This window comes from Callorhinus ursinus, unplaced genomic scaffold, assembly GCF_003265705.2.
Source record: "Callorhinus ursinus isolate GAN/ISIS: 27379988/994484 unplaced genomic scaffold, GSC_fseal_2.0 scaffold12, whole genome shotgun sequence".
NCBI lineage: Eukaryota > Metazoa > Chordata > Mammalia > Carnivora > Otariidae > Callorhinus > Callorhinus ursinus.
The window spans coordinates 32999367-33020560 of NW_027397074.1; the positions used below are offsets into that span (position 1 = coordinate 32999367).

The 21194-nt window shown below is 36.5% G+C and overlaps 1 protein-coding gene across 1 annotated transcript in view; it reads right to left on the reverse strand.

The window, feature by feature from the left end:
- The window catches only part of CRPPA (CDP-L-ribitol pyrophosphorylase A), a 408855-nt gene that overhangs the window by 26465 nt on the left and 361196 nt on the right, over positions 1-21194 (reverse strand). The window contains exon 17 of the mRNA XM_025873381.2: positions 3616-3725. The gene's annotated coding sequence lies outside the window, so the exon portion shown is untranslated. The remainder of the gene's footprint in view (positions 1-3615; positions 3726-21194) is intronic.

Sequence of the window (21194 nt, forward strand, 5' to 3'; positions counted from 1 at the left end):
GTTTTAAAAGTGGTTTCAAATCTTTGTGGCATGAGGTGGGGTTATATATCCATTGGTCAATAAATTGCAGCTTATGAAATCTGAGCTGCTGAGGTGAAGTTCTATATATTATGTGGGGGAGGGAGGGAGAGAGGGAGGTTGGTCGGTTACTGGGGCAATGGGTGTGAGATCAGGGAGGGGTTTAGAAAAAAAATGACTCAATTTTTATAAATAGCATGCATTCATGGCTCTGTATTTTGTATTAATGAAAAAAGTTTATTTTTAAAATTATTTTAAATCATTTGAAAAGTGTGTCTGGAGACTCTCTGCAATCAGTATCAGATCAAAGAAGGAAGGCATGAGCATGGAGCAGAAGAGCAGACTAGGCAGATTAGAGGTTCTTTGAAGGACTATATGTAACAAAGAAATATGAACGCCTGCTCTCCCAGCCAAGCCCAGGGCCAGGGTCCTGGGAATAGCGACTGGTAGATGCTACTAGATAGTCATGCCTATATATCATTTATAATTGCTGTTGATATATGATTACACTGTGAAACACATATGGTTTGCTATAGAGTACAGGTCAGTGTTTATCAACTCTTTTGTGTTTTATAATTTCACATGAGAGGAAGAAATCTTTCACTAGTAAAGGGAAGAAGATGAACAACATTGGTCCATAAGTTACTGGTAAAGGATACCAATAAAAGGAAGACCAGTAACCGATATGTCTTGCTGCAGGGCTTCCCTATGCCTTTCTTGTCATGGCACACATAGAAAATGACAATATTTGTAGAGTTCACTGGAGGAAAGCAAAAGGGATTTAAGAGAGTCCATAAATATCTTTTTGGGGATAAAAAAAGCATTATATTTTCTTGAAATTATATAATTATAAGACACAAAGCAGTAGGGAAAATATTAAATGTTGAATTTCTACCATACTTGCAAATAAAATCTTTTCAAATTTCCTATAAAAAACTTAACTTTCATCTTTATTTTTTTTTAAGTAAACTCTACCCCCAACATGGGGCACGAACTCACGACCCAGAGATTGAGAGTAGCATGCTCCACCAACTGAGCCAGCCAGCTGCCCTAACATTGATCTTTAAACTACTTGCATTTGGCTGTGAATTGTGTAAGACTGATGAATCACAGACCTGTACCTCTGAAACAAATAATACATTATATGTTAAAAAATAAAAGAAGATAGTAGGAAGGGAAAAATGAAGGGGGGGGAACGGAGGGAGAGATGAACCATGAGAGACTATGGACTCTGAGAAACAAACTGAGGGTTCTAGAGGGGAGGGGGGTGGGGGGATGGGTTAGCCTGGTGATGGGTATTAAAGAGGGCACATACTGAATGGAGCACTGCGTGTTACATGCAAACAATGAATCATGGAACACTACATCAAAAACTAATGATGCAATGAATGGTGATTAACATAACATAATAAAATAAATTCATTAATTAAAAAAAAATACTTGCATTTGGAGAACTCACCCAGGTCTTTCACTGACAAATGTAATTAATGTTGGCATTATGGAGGGCAAAACTGAACCTCTTCATATGTTATTTCAAACTCGGACTCAGAAAGTGTATGCATATTTAGAGCATGCAACAAGCTTAAATGTCACTAAGAGGGCACAAATGTCAAAAACTGAACTAAGTATCCCATATATGTGAAGACAGAGATTGAGACTGCCACTCACAGTTCAGCTTTATTAAGAGTCCTTGTAAAACTTTCCTGCTACTGCAGGCTATATGTCATGGTCTTAGGTATCCGAGACCTGAACTCAGCTATAAACTGGTAGGGTCCCACAACTAGCACAACCTGAACCTGAGTTCTGAATAGATACATACGCATGGATAGAACACCTGTTAGCATGAAGAAAGACTAGTCAGATGGTTGGTTGGCCGCAGGTATTACTAGGAGGGTCTTCTTCAAACACAGTTTTTCGTTGCCATCTTCCAGGATAATTTCAGTGTTGCTCCTGATTGGAGGCTACTGAACCAGGATGTCAGCCACCTCTGGCTCTACCTGCTGGACTTTCCAGCCTGAGAGAATAACTTGCTGTAAATCTGCAACTCATTGTTGAGGCTATGTGCTAGAAAGTTCTATTTTACAAAGCAGTCACTGAACCAGGAAGCTACCTTACTACACGCACACCAGACTTTGGACCATATAGGCCCAGTAATGCTTCAAAAGAGGTATAACCTTACAGTTCTCTTTGATACACTCATCCCAGTAGGCCAGGGGGAAAGGGAAGAGAAGTGCAATGAAGGAGAAAGGATAAATGACTGCTTTTCCAAGAGAACTATTGCATTTTCTCATTAGTATGTATTTCTGGTTGATATCTACAATATAGCATGTGCTGGCCTCTTTCAGAAAAAAAAAAAAAATGCTCCCAATTCTTTATTTCTTCCCTACCCTGCAGAGGTAGGAAAAAAATATATTAATTCAGGCAGCACAGTTTCATTGCCTGATTTAGTTGATGGTATTAAATTTATAACGACAGAGAAACAGGCTTATTAACTGAAGGGATAAGGAAAGAAAAATGAGTATTTCACAATTTTGCTCGATACACCTTAATATTTCTCTTTGATGCATAATAGCTGATGTTCCCAAGATAATCAGCTTGCATATTTAAAAACATTATCGCAGCTATTTTTATCATAAAGTAACTTATCCAATACTGAATTAGACTTTGGATCTCTCTGACCTTCAGTCCTTGCTTTGTTTGTCATTTGTGCTCACTGCTAAGCTTCCTGCTTCTCATTCATGGAATTTCTTTCTTTTTTTTTTTCATGGAATTTATTTCTTTCCATGTTTCTTTTTACATGGCCCAATGCCACATCCAGAGGTGCCACAAAAAAATAATATATCGAAAGCAAAAGAATATATTTTTGCATATATCCATGTAGCACACTATTTTTGAACCACGATCTGTATTTTTCCAGTGTTTTTCCATAATACGTATTTTCCTCTGGAAAAGAGAATTTGAAAAGAATAGCTAAAGCTGTCTTGGAACTTCCACTTTAAATTCAAAACAGATCCCAAAATGTCTACTGGGATATATCTCTAGTATGACTAAGAATGTGCACCTGTGATTACCTAAACCAGCCGAAGAACGGCACCATTGCTTCACATAAACATAGTCACAGATATTTTTATATGGTTATAGAATTTTGTCATAAATCCCATGGCTCAGTGTAAAATTCTATCTGTCCTACAGGTCCACTTTTTGCCTTTAGACAACATTTTACAGCAAAAGCCTGATGTATTGCTTCTGTCACCCTCTGACCACTAAAGGAACTTATAACAGCACAATGGGTGAATAATAAGGAGACAAAGGGAATTCTCTGCCCTTTTGGCTCAGCCCATGCATATGGTCATAGTTTTCCAACTTTATGATAATAAGGGGAATGCATTTATCATCCCTCTTCTCCTTCTCAAGTTGATTCCCCATTGTTAAGTTTAGCATTTGGCTATTGATAATATAGAATTATTAAATAATATGGAGGGTAATGAGTGAGATGGTCACTTGAGTTTCACAAAGAAATAATAAATGGTAGAGAAAGAGTGCCAGGTTTGAAGGACAAGTTCAGAGAAACATTAACCAAATCAGATGGTTACTTACAATTTCTGAAAGTTAAACTGAAAATTAAAGATAGCTTGAGAGGTCTCAGGCTGGTTTGTGTCATCATGTTCTGCTCCAGCTAAGATAAGCCAATATCAGTGCTTAGGTAACTGCAATAAAAACAAAAATTATTTTCTTCTTTAAAATTATAGACTGTATTTAATAGTCCTTTACCTGAATTATCTATATTTGCTATAACTGAGTATTAGAGAAAACTAATCAAATAACACAGTGATTTCACTTGGATTCAATATTCTCAGTTTTCAAAATGAGGCAAGGAAAAAGAAAAACAACCCAACTTTTTAAATGGGCAAAAGTAATGACCAGGAAGATAATCAAATGATTGAAAAATTGTTCAATATCATGAATCATCAGGAAAATGCAAATTAAAACCAAAATTACATACCTCTAAATACTTAACAGAAAATCTAAAATTTAAAAGACTGAAAATGCCAGATGTTGGTGAGTCTATGGAGCCACCAGAATATTCATACATTGTCAATGAGAATGTAAAATGGTACAAGCACTTTGGGAAAATAATTGGCAGTTCCTTTGTAAAACTAAACAAACGTCTACCCTGTAATCCAGCAATGCTACTCTTAGTTATTTACCTAAGAAAAATGAAAACATGTGTACAACAAAAAGACTTGTACAAGAATATTCACAGCAGCTTTACTGCTAAAAGCTTAAACTGAAAACTATCCCAAGTTTTCATCAAGGGAAGAATGAATAAACAAACTGTAGTATGTTCATATACTGGGATATTACTCAGACAGGAACAAATCATTACAACAACATGGATAAATCTCAAAATCATTATGCTGAGTGAAAGAACGATTACACTAATAAGTAGATACCATATGATTCAATGGAATGACCATTAAGTCTAAAATGAGTAAAACTGACCTATGCTATAAAAACTGGAACAATGACTGTCTCTGTGGGCAGAGGGCTAGGAGGTGAAGATTGTGTTGGATTTGACATACTAATATTCCATACCTTTAAAGACATTTCAGTTACACAGATGTATACACTCATTAAAATCATGAAATAAGTGGTTGCTGGGAAGGAAGATGGTGGAGGAGGAAGATCCTGAGCTCAACTCCTTCCATGGACATACCAAGACAACAACTCAGGTATTGCAACTCTCCCTGAAAACAACCTGAAGCCTGGTAGAAGAGATCTTCCACAGCTAGTCATGGAGAGAAGGCCACTTTGAAAGGGACAGGTGGGGTGGAGATGTGGTTGGGAGCCAAACCTCCAGTGTGACTAACCACAAACGGGAGGGACATCATAAGCATGGAGGAGCAAGGATATCAGACTCCACACTAGGTACCCTTGGCCCTGGGAACTTGCACTGGGAAGGTGAGTCCCCATAATGTCAGACTTTGAAAAATCAGTGGGGCTTCACTCCAGGGTCTTTAAAAACCAGTGGGCTTGACTCCAGGAGAACTGAAGGGCAATAGAAAACTAAGTGCCCACCCTTAAAGAGCCAATACACCAAATAACTAAGCCCAAAACCCAACATAGAAGCGGCAGTTTGAAAGTGCCTAGGGCATACGTGAAGATCTATTGACTAATTTTAGGACAAGTGCCAGAGGAACAGACATTGACAGGAACTTTATCTGGGAATGAAGGGGCAGGTGAGAACCATTTTTCTTGCCCTTGTTCAGCCTAGATAGTCAGACACTTGTGGGAGCCTGTGCTAACATGTTGTTAGCACTGTGTATCCCACCCCAGCATCCCTTGTGGACCGGCCCCGCTGAACCTGCCTGTGCGGGCAGATACCACTCCAAAGCAGCTGCCATCCCCCACATTTGGCAGGCAACCCCAGCTGGGACCCATGCCCTCCAAAGCAACTCCTGCTCTGGGGAGAGGGGAAGCTAAACTCACACACCAGTATGCCCACAGCTCCTGTAACTGAGCTTCTCAGTTGGCCAGAAAGGGAGCAAGTGCATGCAGGCCACATAGAGGACACTCCTGGAAAGCCTGGTCCTGGTTATCAGGGAGGACTAGGCTACAGAGCACCACAGGACCCCTTCTATACAAGGCCACCTCTTTTAAGACCAGTATATGTAGGTGACCCATCTAATACTTAAAAACAAGAGAGTTAGCCAAAATGAGGAGACAGAAGAGTAGGTCTCAAATGAAAGGACAAGAAAATGGCACAGAAAAAGAGCTCAAAGAAATAAGAAATAGAGTGGATAAAGAGTCCACAGTAATTGTCATAAAGATACTCACTGGACTTGAGAGAAGAGTGGATGAACTCAGTAAGAATTTCAACAAAGAAAAAATATTAAAAAACCAGTCAGAATTGAAGAACACAATAACTGAAATGAAAAATACACTAGAAGGAATAAATAGATTAGAGGATGCAGAAGAATGGATCAGCAATCTGGAAGACAGGGTCATATAAAGCAACCAATCTGAACAACAAAAAGAAAAAAAGAATATTAAAAAATCAGGATAGGTTAAGAGGTCTCTACATCATCATCAAGTATAATAACATTCACATTATAGGAATCCCAGAAGGATAAGAGAGAGACAAGGAGGCAGAAAACCTATTTAAAGAAATAATAGCTGAAAATTTCACTAATCTGGAGAAGCAAACAGACATTCAGGTCCAGGAATCACAGAAAGCCCCAAACAAGATGAACCCAAGGAAGTCCTCACCAAGATAATAATAACTTAAATGTTAAAGATTAAAGATAAAGGGAGAATCTTAAAAGCAGCAAAAGAAAATGAACAGTTACAAGCAAGAGAAACCTCAGAACGTTATTAGCCAGTTTTTCAGCAGAAACATTGCAAGCCAGAAGGAATTAATATGATATATTCAAAGTGCTGAAAGGAAAAATACCTATAACCCCAAATACTCTACCCAGCAAGGTTATCACTCAGAATTCAAGGAGAGATAAAGAGTTTCCCAGAAAACCAAAAGTTAAAGGAATTCATCACTTCTAAATCAGCTTTATAAGAAATGTTAAAGGGAATTCTTTAAGTAGAAAAAAAAAAGGCCACAACTAGAAGAAAATTATTAAAGAAAAGAATTTCACAGGAAAAAGCAAAAATATAGTAAAGGTAGTAGAATAATCACTTATGAAGCCAATGTGAAATTAAAATGCAGAAGTAATACAATCTACAAATATATCTACAAAAATTAGTCAAGAGATACAAACAAAATGAAAAGATGTAAAAATATGACATATACATAAAACATGGAGGGAGGAGGGAGTAAAAAAATGTAGTACTTTTGTAACATGTTCGAACTTAAGTGACCATCAATTTAAATTAGACAGCCATACGTATATGATGTTGTATATGAACCTCATGGTAACCATAAACCAAAAACCTATAATAGAAAAATAAAATAAAATAAAATATGAAAAGAAAGGATCCAAGCATAGCACTAAAGAAAACCTTTTAACCACAGGGAAGAGAGCTATAGGGATTATAAGGAACAGAGAAGAACTATAAAAACAACCAGAAAATGATTAACAAAATGGCAATAAGTACATACTTATCAATAATCACTTTAATATATAAATGAACTAAATGTTCCAATCAAAAGACATAGGTGATTCAATGAAGAAATAAGACCTATCTATATGCTGTCTATAAGAAACTCACTTCAAACCTAAAGAGACATATAGACTAACAGTGAAGGAATGGAAAAAAGTACTTCATGCAAACCGATGGAGAAAAAAAAAGTAGGGGTAGCAACACTCATATCAGACAAAATAGTCTTTAAAACAAAAACTTTAACAAGAGACCAAAAAAGGTCATTATATAATGATAAAGGAATCAATTCAACAAGGGAATATAACAATTGTGAATATCTATGCATCCAACATAGAAGCACTTAAATATGTAAAGCAAATATTAACAGACATAAAGGGAAAAATTGACAGCAATACAATAAGAGTAGGGGACCTTAACACCCCACTCACATCAATGGACAGATCATCCAGACAGAAAGTGAACAGGGAAATAGTGCTCTGAATGACACATGAGACCAGATAGAGTTAACAGATATATACAGAACATTCCATTGCAAAACAGCAGAATACATTTTTTTTTCATTTGCACATAGAACATTCTTCAGGATAGATTCCATGATAGGCCACAAAACATGTCTCAATAAATTTAAGAAGACTTCAATCATATTAAACCTCTTTTCCTACTACAACAGAATGAAATTAGAGATCAATTATAAGGGGAAAAAAAAACAGAAAAAAAAACTGAAAGAAACACAAACATGTGGAGGCTAAATAATATGTTACAACCAATGGGCCAATAAAGAAAACAAAGAAGAAATGAGGAAATACCCAGAGATAAATGAAAATGAAAACACAATGGTCCAAAATCTTTGGGATCCAGCAAAAGTTCTAAGAAGGAACTTTACAGCAACACAGGCCCACCTCAAGAAACAAGAAAAAAATATCCAATAAGCAATTTAACCTTACACCTAAAGGAACTAGAAAAAGAAGAACAAAGCCCAAAGTCAGCAGAAGGAAGGAAATAATAAATATCAGAGAAGAAATAAATGACAAAGAAACAAACACACAAAAACAATAGAAAAGATCAATGAGACATGAGTTTGTACTTCGAAAAGACAGACAAAATTGGTAAACCCTTAGCAGGACCAATCAGAAAAAAAAAGAGAGAGAGGACTCAAATAAGATCAGAAATGAAAGGAGATGTTACAACTGACACCATAGAAATACAAAAATTATAAGAAATTACTATAAAAATTATATGCCAACAAATTGGACAATCTAGAAGAAATGAAATTCCCAGAAACATACAACTTTCCAAGACTGAATCAGGAAGAAAGACAGAATTTGAACAGACCAAGAGCTAGTGACCAAATTTATTGGTTATCAGGAAACTTTCAATGAACAAAAGTCCAGTATCAGATGGCCTCACATGTTATTTCTACCAAATATATAAGGAAAAGTTAATACCTATCTTTCTCAAATTACTCCAAAAAAAGAATAATGGTTCCAAACATAATCTATGAGGCCAGCATTACTATCATACCAAAATCAGAGACACTACAAAAAAAGAAAATTATAGACCAACATCCCTGATGAACACGGATGCAAGAATCCTCAACAAAATATTAGCAAACTGAATTCAAAACTGCACTAAAAGGATTATTCATCACAATCAAATGGGATTTATTCCAGGGATGCAAGAATAGTTTAATATATGCAGAATCAAGGTATTGATTAACAAGATAAAGGATAAAAACCATATGATCATCTCAACAGATGCAGAAAATGTTCTGATAAAATTCAACATCCATTAATGATTAAAAACTTTCAACAAAAGTAGGTTTAGAGGGAACATATCTCAACTTAATAAAGGCAAATACACATGACAAACACAGCTAACATCATACTCAACAGCAAAAAGCTAAAAGCTTTCTTCCTAACATCAGGAACAAGACAAGGATTTCCATTCTCACCGCTTGTATTCAACATAGTACTGGAAGTCAGAGCCAGCAATTAGATAACAGAAAGAAATAAAAGGCATTCAATTTGGTAAGGAAGATGTTAAACTGTCAATACTTGCAGATGACTTATACTATATAACTGAGGGTTACTGGAGGGGAGATGGGCAGGGGGATGGGCTAACTGTATGATGGGTATTAGGGAAGGCACTTGTGATGAGCATGGGGTGTTATATGTAAGTGATGAATTGCTAAATTCTACTGCTGAAACTAATATTACACTATATTTTAACTAACTAGAACTTAAATAAAAACTTGAAACATTAAAAAAAATAAAAAAATGAGACGGCCTGAATAGACATTTTTCCAGAGAAGACATACAGATGGCCAACAGACAGGAAAAGATGTTCATCATCACTTACCATCGGGGAAATGCAAATCAAAAAAACATGAGATATCATCTCACACGAGTCAGAATGGCTGGTATCCAAAAGAGAAGAAGTAACTTGTGTTAGTGAGGATGCGGAGAAAAAGTAACCCCAATGCACTGTTGGTGGAAATGCAAATTGGTGCCGACACTGTGGAAAACAATATGGAGGTTCCTCAAAAAACTAAAAATAGAACTACCATATAATCCAGTAATTCCACTTCTGCATATTACCTGAAGAAAACAAAACACTAATTCAAAAAGACCTATGCACCTCTATATTTATTGCAGCATTATTTACAATAGCCAAGATATGGAAGCAACCTATGTGTCTATTGATAGATGAATGGATAAAGAAGATGTGCTAGATATAAACAATGGAATATTACTCAGCCATAAAAAGAATGAACTCTTGCAATTCAAGACAGCATGGATGGACCTATAGGGTATTATGCCAAGTAAAATAAACCAGACAGAGAAAGACAAATACCATATGATTTCACTTATATGTGGAATCTAAAAAATAAAACAAATTAACAAACAAATAAGCAATAACAAAGAAACAGGATCATAATATAGAGAACAAACTGGTTTCCAAAGGGGACAGGGGCACAAAATAAGTGAAGGGAATAAAGGGATGCAAACTTCCAGTTACAAAATAAATAAGCCACAGCCATTAAAAATAGAGTATAGGGAATATAGTCAATAATAGTGTAACACTCTTGTCATGGTGAGCATTTCAAAATGTATATAATTTTCTATCACGAACTGGTACACCTATAACTAATATTATATGTCAACTATATTTCAATTTAAAAAAATCATCAAATGATACACAAGATTTGTACGTTTTACCTTACATAAAATTTACCTCATCAGAAAAGTGAATAATACTGAACTCTAGTTGATGATATGCATATTAAGTGTTTTGAGGTAAAGAATATTGATTATCCTCAGCTAATCTGAAAATGCATCAGAAAAATTAGATGGATGGATGGATAAAGATACCAACAGATAGACAGGTGAAAACTGAAGCCAGCAAAACCATAGAACATAGTGCTGATTACTGGTATTCACCATGTAAAACTTTTAAATGTTATGTACGTTTAGAAATTGTTATAATAAAATATTAGATAAAAATCAGGCAGATTTTTTTCCTTTCTTCATTTGCATTGCTCCTGAAAACTAAAAGTTAAAATGAAAAAAATAAAAACAAAAGAAATATTGAATATAGCTGTCAGCTGTATATATAACAGCAAGGCTGTTATGTTCTCCTAGCTATTTGGCTTAAACCATCATCTGCATGATTGTTTAACATGGAAGTAATGATTTTCTTACCCAGAGCACAGAAAATAATGAAAAATGTGGGTTAGCCAGGGAATATGTGATGAACCTGGCATATAGGCATCCATACCTACACCATGCCAATGGGCAAATGGCAGAAGTTCTATATATAGGAGTAGGAAGAACTAATGATAAAACCCAACACTAAATGATAAATAAGGCTTTGAAGTCAGGGCCATCTAAGTTGGAATTCAGGCTCGCCTCCTATTAGCTTTGTTTCCTTGTAAACATTATTGAACCTTTTATTATTATTATTGATTGGTTATTGATTTTATTAAATCTTGTTTTTATCATTTACCTAATGGGAGAATTACTGGCATGTACCATTGGGGGTCATTCTGGGGAATAACAAAGTACTCTGGGTATTTTTTTAAAGATTTTTATTAATTTAAGATTTTTATTAATTTTAATGAGAGAAGGAGAGAGCACAAGCAGTGGGAGGAGCGGAGGGAGAGGGAGAAGCAGACTCCAAGCTGAGCAGGGAGTCTGATGTGGGGCTCCATCCCAGGACTCCAGGATCACAACCCATACTGAAGGCAGACAGTTAATTGACTGAATCACCCAGGTGTCCCCAAAGTACTATGGGTATTAACAATTACTATACACATTCACACACATACTCATACCTGGAGAAGGGAGAAAAGGAAATAAATTATCTTTGATGAAATTTAAAGAAAAGTTTTTGAGCAAAGGATTTAATGATATAATAGGGAGATAGAAAGTATTGAACTACACAGCTCCTAGTTTTTCATTTATTTTTTTTCACTGTGTGGGTTGCAGATTTTCCCCCCCTTTAACACTGAAGCGGTGACAGCAATGATTATTGCTAAGTACAGGTTTGAATGAAAAGCCACACTATGGAATATTTTACTTTCCAAGAAAATCTTCTCACAACCTTCTCATAAATAAATGGGGTTAGAGTCAAGGAAACTGGGCTAAATCCCTCCCTTACCCTTTGGACTGTTTCCAAATCATTCATCATGGACACAGAAGGATGGGAGCTTCTCTTCGGCATATATCTTAGGGAGGTCTGGCAGGGTTAAGGGAAAGAGACAAAGAAGCCTATGCTCAAATATCCTGGGTATTTTTCCCAATCTACTTAAAAAAAAAATGCGCAGCATTCTTTTGGCAATAAATCCTCCATGTGCTTACATTGGAGGTGCTGAAAATTGCTTGGATAGATCAAAATTGTATCTGGAGCTTTTTGCATATCAGTGTTCAGACAAACGAAGTTGAAAATTTCTCTCTCTAGATCCTATAGTCAACACCCTCTGAGAATTGCTAATGGTTTTTACTGGATTAGAATTGATTAGCTCTTCTGATTTGAGTGGTATCCATTTCAATTACACCACTACTTCCCAGGCAAGGAGAATGATCTTGTGCAGGGGCACTAGGCCAACTTGAGGGCAAAAATATCCTGGTCCCAGGGAAATTATGCATGGTGTGTAAGAGTCACAAAATCCATGATAGATTGTTCTGTGCAATGGCTCTTAAGTCTGCTTAGGATCCCATGTCCTATTTTAAATCTTTGAAATGAAATTTCATGCCACAGGGTTCTCCATGAGAAGAAAGGTTAAAGGAAAAAAATAAAGACTAAAGCCAATGCAAGACAGAACACCTTTTATGGTATGAATGGCTCTTAAAACTCTTTTTCCTTTCCCTAAAAAAAAAAAAAAAAAAAAAGTTTTATTGTTAACTGTTTCATTTTGGGGGTATAAAATTATTTATGGAGTTTAGAGTAGAAAGCCACCATGCCTTATCTTTTCCTGGCTCCTATTTTTGAAAAAAAAATTTTTGCCTAATTGTGGTATGGCAGGACTTTAAGTAAAAAGTGCATTTTACAATTTCTTTAATTAAACATGATCAAAGGTCCCCTTAGAGCACTGGAATGAGCATTTTCCTAGTTATGTGGCACTGTCTATATTCTTTTAACATGGCCATCGGCTCGATGTCCATGTTGTTGGTTCAATAGTTCCTTTTCTATGGACGACCAAAATTTTCCATTCTTTGAAACCTAGTGTTTTACTATACACAGATGAAACACACCTGTTTCTGATATACAACCACTTTCAATTCTTGTTAGCTGTGAAAAATTCATGAAAAGGAAAAAAATCTGTGTTCCCCATGCTGGTATAAAATATAATTTGGAGCTTCACATTGTTGATTAAAAGAAAAAAAATAGCAAGCATCTACTATGTGCAGGGAAGCTGCCATAGAATTCAACAAATCTGAAAATGTTTATTGAGCACCCACTCTGGGTCAGGCTCTCTTCCATGATCTAAAAGGTAGGTGAAGAAAACAAAAACAGAAACAAAAATAATAAGTAATAATAAGTAGGGAAGAAAGGAAGTAGAGAGTCCTGAGGGCAGGAAGACTTTTAAGTAAGATGATCAGGGTCCCCTGTATTTGGAGAAATAAGATTATAATGGGGAAATCCGAAGAAAGATTGAAGAAAGTGAGGGTGTAAGCAATGCAGGTCTTTGGGGGAAGACCCAGCACAGGGAGCAACAAGGGCCTTGAGGTAGGAGAATACTGAACACTCTTAAAGAAAAAGAAAGCAGGCCAGTGACACCACAAGTAAATGCCTGAGGTGGGAAGCACTAAGAGATGATCACATAGAGGAAAAGGGCATCAAATTATGTAGGGTCTTGTAAGCCATTATAAAGACTTGGGGTTTTACCATGAGTAAGATGGGATCTTTTAGAAGAGTAGAATGAGGGAAGACAGTATCTAAGTTTTAATAAAATACCTCAATCAGTATGGTTGCTCTGTTGAATATGTGTACACTATGGGATGTGAGTGCAGAAGAAGAGAAACCAGTTAACAAGCCACTGAGTACCTCAGATGAGAGATGATTATGGCTTGGATGAGGGTCATAGACATGGAATGGTGAGAAGGGTCAGATTATGAATATATTTTGAAGATAAAATGAGCAGAATTTGTTGAAAGGTTGGATGAATGCATTGAGAAAGAGATGAATCAATGATGATTCTAAGATATTAGTTAGCATCTGCTAATGAAGGGAAGATGGGGGGTAAAGCAGATTTGGGGGAGCAGCAAATTGGGATTTCTGTTTTGAACACATTACATTTGAGACGCCAAGGAAAAGATCTTTGCCAAGCAAAGATGATTCTCATGAAGGTAGAGACAACCGTCTGGAGTTGAGGGTAGAGGTACAGGCTGGACATATATATTTGTGTGTCATCAGATGATTCATACATATATGGAACCATAGGCAGCTAATGGGTTGAGGGCTGAAATGACAATAAAGTGAGCAGAGCCATGCAGCTGTGGACCAAATGTAGGATAAATAACTAGCATTTAGCCATTGCAAGGTTAACTGTTGGTGTTCTGTTAAGAGTCCAGACCAATGAGCCAAAGCCAAAAACCAAACAACCAATCAAACAAACAAACAAACAAACAAAACCCATAACCCCCAAAGCTAAAAAGAAATGGCCATTGAGGTGGGGGGGCGGAATTGAGAAAGCATGATGTCCAAGAAACCAAGTGAAAAAAAATTAAATAAAAAGATTATATTTTGTGATATACGCAAACAATTCTTTAGCCTATAAAGAAGATAAAAGGATATAAAAATATTCCACATTTAGTATAGTAAGTGGTAAGTGCTACAAAAGATTTTAAAGCCAATGTTGAAAGGTGGGTGGAAACATGACTGGTGGAAGAAGAGGAAGAGAGGAGATTTATATTAGAGGGAACATCTTATAAAGAAGTGCCGAGAAGTGAAAACACAAGGTATATTTGAGGTATAGTGGGTAGTTCAAGCTAGCCTGGGAGTATAGAATGCATAGCCCCTTTTCTTCATACATCTGAGGCAGGATTCCTGGGGTCGAAAGACGTTCAGAATTTGCTGCGTGCATGTGTGCATGCGTGTGTGTTTACCAAATCTCCAGAAACAAAGGATATAAGAAGTCAACATAATATTGAAACTTACTTTATTTTCAATCTTTTATTCCCAATCTAACTCTTAGCTCTCAAATTTTGTGTTTTCATCTGTAAATATAGTAATAGCTATGTAAAACATCTATCTCTATCTGTTTAGCGTCTGTGGAGTGCTTGTTCTATGTAAACTCTGAGGAAAGGAAAAAGAGGCATCATTTTTGCATAAATATGCAAAAATATTCATTGCAATGCAAGTCTCTACCATGAGCCAATTACGGAGCTGGGAGGGAGAAAGTAGAGAAATATGAATAAGATAAGGCTCACTGAACTGTTGCATAAATTTAATAGGACAGGCTGCCCTAATAGTTGGAAAATAGAAAATTCATGCTATAGATTCGTGGAGTTTGGCCTGGCATAATCTGACCTATACTCCAGTTGCTCCACGGAGACAGAGGAAGCTCTCTTGCCTACAATCGCATACAAAATTCCGAGGATAGCAGTCATCATCTCTGGGGTCAGAACGTCTCATGGCATTGAAGAAAGGAAAAGATAGAAACACAAGGAATCACACAACATTTTATTTTTAGTAACAGAAAGTAACTTAATATATTCCATTCCTCCAAGACAAACATGGTAAATTTTCTTACCGATTGGCTAATGTGAATTTTAATCTTAGGGCCAATTTCACAGGTACTTTCCCCATCTTTGTATTCCCAGGGGCAGAGTGGGATGGACTGAGTCAGAGGACCCATTGTCCAATCCAAACTCAGACACGAATTCACCCCTTAGTCTCTTTAGAGCTCAGGTGTCTCATTTGCAAAATTGAGAATGAGGAGAGTGGTGTAAAGTGAGAAAGAACACTCTGGAGTCATACAGACTTAGTAGTTATATGTGATTAGGCAAGCCACTAAATGTCCGAATTTCAGTTGTTAAACAGCAAATTAGAGAAAAACAGGTCCTACACAATGTTGTCATGAGGATTAAGAGATCAGGTACAGAAAATTTCTGGCACATAATAGACACTCAATAAATATTCATTTCCTTCCTTGTTTTAACTTGAGCGTTTCAGTTCCAATATAATGTCAAGACTTAATTCTAGAAAAAAAATTAGAAATTTTAGAGTTTTAAAGAAAAGAAATTATAGAGTTTTAGTACTATTAGCTGTTTTGAAACATTTTTTTAAATTTGCATCCAGTCTGTCTTAGAGCAAAAAGACAGCTTCTATCTTTAGGGTAAAAATGAAGAACTTACAGAGAGCATGTACCACATGAACAGTGAGAAAAAACAAAACAAAACTGATATTCCTCTTGAGAGAAGTTTTAAGATTACTTGGGGGGGGGGGAATAGAAGGAAAGAAGGGAGAAAGGAATTTAGTTGATAGATAGTTTAGAGCCTATAAATTACAAATTAACCAGGTAGGAGAAAGGTTTTTGCTGTGTTGCCCTCCCCATTAACATGGGTTAAGTATTATGGCTGGCATGACACAGTCATCTTCCTTTTTTTCAAAGCGGAAAAAAATTTTTTTTTCATGAAAGTGAGAATTTATTGCAGGAACGTCAGCTCAGTGAATGAGTCTATGCTCTATGTAAAAGGAAATGTATACTTTACTACTTTGACCTTCCTATATTTTTCATATTTTGTCTGGCTACATATTGCAACCATTCCTTTCAGTTAGCAATTAAAGTCAAATTTGCAGCTGCCTTTACAAAACCAAAGCTTCCCTCCTACAAATGAAATTTTTAAAGTCCTCTTGTTTGATCTCCAGTATCATACAATGTGTCATGTGAGACATATAAAATACCCCAAGTATGAGGAAACACAATAGTCACTGTCCCTGAGCACCATCCATCACTCAATGTCTTAGTTTGTCATACAGTTTATTTATTAAAAAATAAATAAAAAAAAATAGAAGGGGAGAGGTAGCAATAATTTAGGCCTGTCTAGAAAGTTTGGTACTGCAGCTCCAAGTATAGGGAACCATTTACTGGAGAAAAAAACGTAACCAGAGACTATGTAAGTATGGAAGATGAGATCATCTACCAACAGCAATCTTTCAAATTCATAGACACTTCTGGATTCATGAGGTGAGAATGAGCAGTGCAGAGTACTGTAAAATTCATTTGTAGTGTTTGATTTTGTTAACACACATTCTCAAGCTGTCTTTGTTATGAGATAGCATTCATATTGCAAGTGAAAAAAATCAGTATGGACATACTGATTGAAATCAGCATAGTCTTAAAGTCAGAAAAAAATACAATACATAACTCTAAAGTGTTACTTAAAAGAGGAAAGAAATGTAAATTTAGGAGAAACTTGCAATCATCCTTTTTTTTGGCAAATATTTACCTGTTCTTTTAAATGATTAATTTGAATTGATTTCAATTTATTTTAATGTATTTGTCTTCTACTGAACATGACCAAAGTTTGTCTTAAAGTGTATTTCTTTTTTTTTTTTAAGATTTTATTTATTTATTTGAGAGTGAGAGAGAAACCTGAGCTGGGGTCCGGGGAGTGGGCATGGGCAGAGGAAGAAGAAGAAGCAGGCTCCCTGCTGAGATGCTGAGCAGGGAGCCCTGTGCAGCTCCATCCCAGGGCCCTGGGATCCTGAGCTGAGCCTAAGGCAGATGCTTCGCCAACTGAGCCACCCAGGAGCCCCTTGAAGTGTTTTTCTTAACTAAAAATTTTCTTCAAGGTACAAGTAAATTTATCAATGATTTAAAAAAAACAAAAGGAAAATAATTTATAGAAGCATGTAATGATCCATACCTCTCTTACATTTCTCCCGTAAAAACCAACAGAGATATTATTTCAACTTCAAAATCAGAAAAGGGAGATAAAAAAATCAATTTTAGTAATTTCTCTAGAAACACACAAGTCAAAATCTAGCACTCAGATAATGAGAATAGTAAGGTGTTTCAGCGTAAGAGAGAGAGAAGGGGTAGCATTGATATTGGTTATTTGGGTCCTAGTGTGTATTAAAAAAACATTAAAATAATGTGCATCAGTGAAGTATTACTTACTCTGAAGGACTTATATAGTGATCCAGGAATTCAAAAAGCAAGTATTTGGCCTAACAAAAATATACGATATAATGACAGACATTATTAGAGGTAAGATCAGGAAATATGAAAGTATATGTAAGGGACTTAGATGGATAGACCAACGCTTTTCAAATTTTAAAGTACACATAAATTACTTGGTATCTCATTAAAATACAGATTTTGAATCAGTAGATTTGGGGTGGGACCCAAGATTGTGCATTTCTTACAAGCCTCCAGGCCATGCTGAGGCTACTGGTCTAAGGAACACACTTTGAGTAGCCAAGCCCCAGATCGTGACAAGGAAGGTTTATCCTAGAAATTGCACCTAGGGAAGTCTGAAAATCAAAAGATCTGTCTCACCAACTGTTGCCACCAGTCTTTTATTTTCAGTGGAATCCAGTTTAGAAAATAGAAATAAAAGTGGCTAACACTTTCTATTTTTTTTTTTTTTGGCTAGCACTTTCAAATAATCACAATGTGACATTTTATTAAGGTAAATAAATAAATTAACCCTCAAAAGAGCCTATGAAGTAAATATTTTTATTATTTTCACTTTACAGAAAAAAAGAAACAGGCTTGGGGAATTTAATTAATCCAGTCAAACCCACATAGGTAGGAATTAGAAACAGAATCCTGAATCTGGTAGATCTGGCTCCAGAGCCTAGATATTTTAATCAATACTGCTACAATTACCAAGACTGCTCTAATGCATTCCTAGTTACATCTCAAACAAAGAACTAAACACAAAAGATACGACAGGGATACAATTTTGTATAAACTTTGGGGCATAGGAGGGTCATTAGCTTCTAGAACAGGATTTACTCAAGGATAACTGCTCTTGACATTAGAAATCTTAAATGCATGGTGAATAGCAGTTTCGATGTACCAAATAATCACTTTCCAGAGCCAAAATAAATAAAAGATGAGACTAAAATTGTTACTGGACTGAGTTCCTTAGATTAAAAGATTCTAGATAAGGACATACTGGAGACTCTACAGCCCTGAACATATGGGATAACCCTTAAAGTTCCACGTCTGAAAAAATAGCCCTTAAACTTTAGAATCCCTGAAGGACTTTTACTATTAGAGGGTACACTATTAAATATTTTCTGCATTCTGTTATTTTTAAAGGGTGTAATCCCTCCTAAGGTGTGTTGGCCCTGGGATCTTTGAACCAGTCTAGACCAGAATTAAGCAGGAGCCATCATTTTCATTATAGCATGTTATAATTATGTTTGCTTATTTCACACTGTTTAATATACTCCGTCCTGTTAAACTACATCACAGGGCCTTTGGCACCTGTTGCTTATTTCTGCCAGACTGAAAGTATTCCTTTCTCTTTATTATTTGTGTGCAAGGATAAGATGAACTTGCCAAGAGTTGTCATTCTTGTACACACCTGCCAAGTGTCAGATACTTTAATAGTTGAAATGCTTATAGCATATGCTGTGGTTGCTGCAGCTACCAACTTCCAATGTCCAGTACTTTACAAGAGGTTGAATCTAGTCTGAATGACAGATTCATCCCTTGAAATATGCATAGGTGACCACAGGCCCCTGGGTATACACCATGTTTATATAACACAGCCCCCAGTTAGCTTTGGCTGAGAATATATCTTATGGTAATTTACTTCCTTATATCTTCAACTTTTAAAAAATCAATAATAAATCTCTTGATACTTACTTACTGATTTGCTGGTAATTGCTTACATCAGGTTGTGCCTCAAAAAATAAAACTGGGTTTATGGTTAGAGGACAGAAACCTTCTTCCTCTTGTGTCAAGTTCTTTACTTTCCCTTCCAAAGGATGACTGATACATTTTCCACTCTTCTGTTAGGTCTTCAATCCAGATAAAAGTGAGTACTGTTAAGCTACAATAGTCAGCGTGGAGCTAAGCTTAGAAAACTAGGGTGAAACTACCCAGCTGCTGGGGCTTGGCCATCTGACTCTAAGACTCTGGGGACACTAGCCCATTCTCATGTAAGGCTCAGCAATCAAAATCCTAAAGACTGGCTTTCACTTGAATGTGATTGAGGAATGGTGCCTGGCATAAAGGTATCTGTCCTTGAAACCTACTGAGGTAACCAGAAGGATAAAGACAGAAAAGAATGTGGCCCTTTTCTATGATTTTTTTTCAACTCTAGCCTACTAATCTTGTCAGATCTCATCAGGGCTGTGGAATGGAGGGTAAGAAGTATAGGGAAGTTTTTCTAGAAGGCTGACCTGTGACTAAAGCCAAGAAAGAGCAGTGGAGATACGTTTCTGCTTTCATTGTTTTACCACATTCCCAAGGACAAGTTAAGCCTTCCTGGTTTTGCTGAATTCCTGGGGAGCCCATGAGTATATCAGTATGTTTGTCTTTCCTGTCCATGAGTATATCTAGGTGGCACCACAGTAACCCCCCTTCCTTGACAAATACCAAAATTCCATCTAAAAGCCTCCTACGATCCACGGTGAAAGTGACCTCTACAGCAGTCTTGTTTCACGGGCACCCTGTTTCAGGCAACCTCAGGAGATAGGATAATTAGTTTTACTTTGGAAACAGTGCAGCCAACATTCCTAAATATCTCTTTCTCTCACTCTTTCCCTCTCCCTCTCTCTCATGTGTGCAAACATCACTCAGAGCCCAAGCTCCTTGACAATTACAGAATGAATTACCTATCTTAAGACCTTTACGATGAGAGGATAGATGGGTTTAGTTCATTTACTGCAAGCTTTCATGAACCAAGTGGTCAAGAACCTCCTTAGGGTAGCACCAGAATGGAACCAGGAGATTTTCTTCAAAGGAAGAATTTCTAATGACGTTATTTTTAATAAGTAAATCCACTAACCTCTAGAGTGACAATTCATTATACTGCCTGAAATGGGAGGTTTGCTGTAGGGCTACAGCTAACTCCATTTTCCTTGTCCTGAGTTACCTATCCATGGTGCCTCAATAACTAAACCTCCTTGGATGTGATTCACTCACAGACAGGATTTCCTCAGAGGTTCTTGGCACACCTAATTTTAAGTTTTTAACTGATGTCCCTGATGACATAAAACCAGGATTGGGATATACTTGAAGATACAAAGCATCTTCAGGTATACTCAGGATGAGTTCATTTTACCCAGCAAAGGAACAGATAAGTTCCTATGGGCTACAAGTCTCCTACTTAGCCAGGAGTATTATTGGATCGTTACCTAAGAAAACAACCCTAGAAAAAGGTCAGAGCTAGTGGTTTTCAGCAGACTCAGAAAAACACATAGGACACAGAGTTGGAACTCTTTCTTTTAGAGTCTATGCCACTAATCTAAGAATTCCAAAGAGAATTCTATGCACAGTCACCATTAAAGTTTAAAAGGAGATTAGAGACCTTTTTCTAGCCAGAATAATTTGAACATAGTGACATGTACCATTATATTGTTTGATGAAC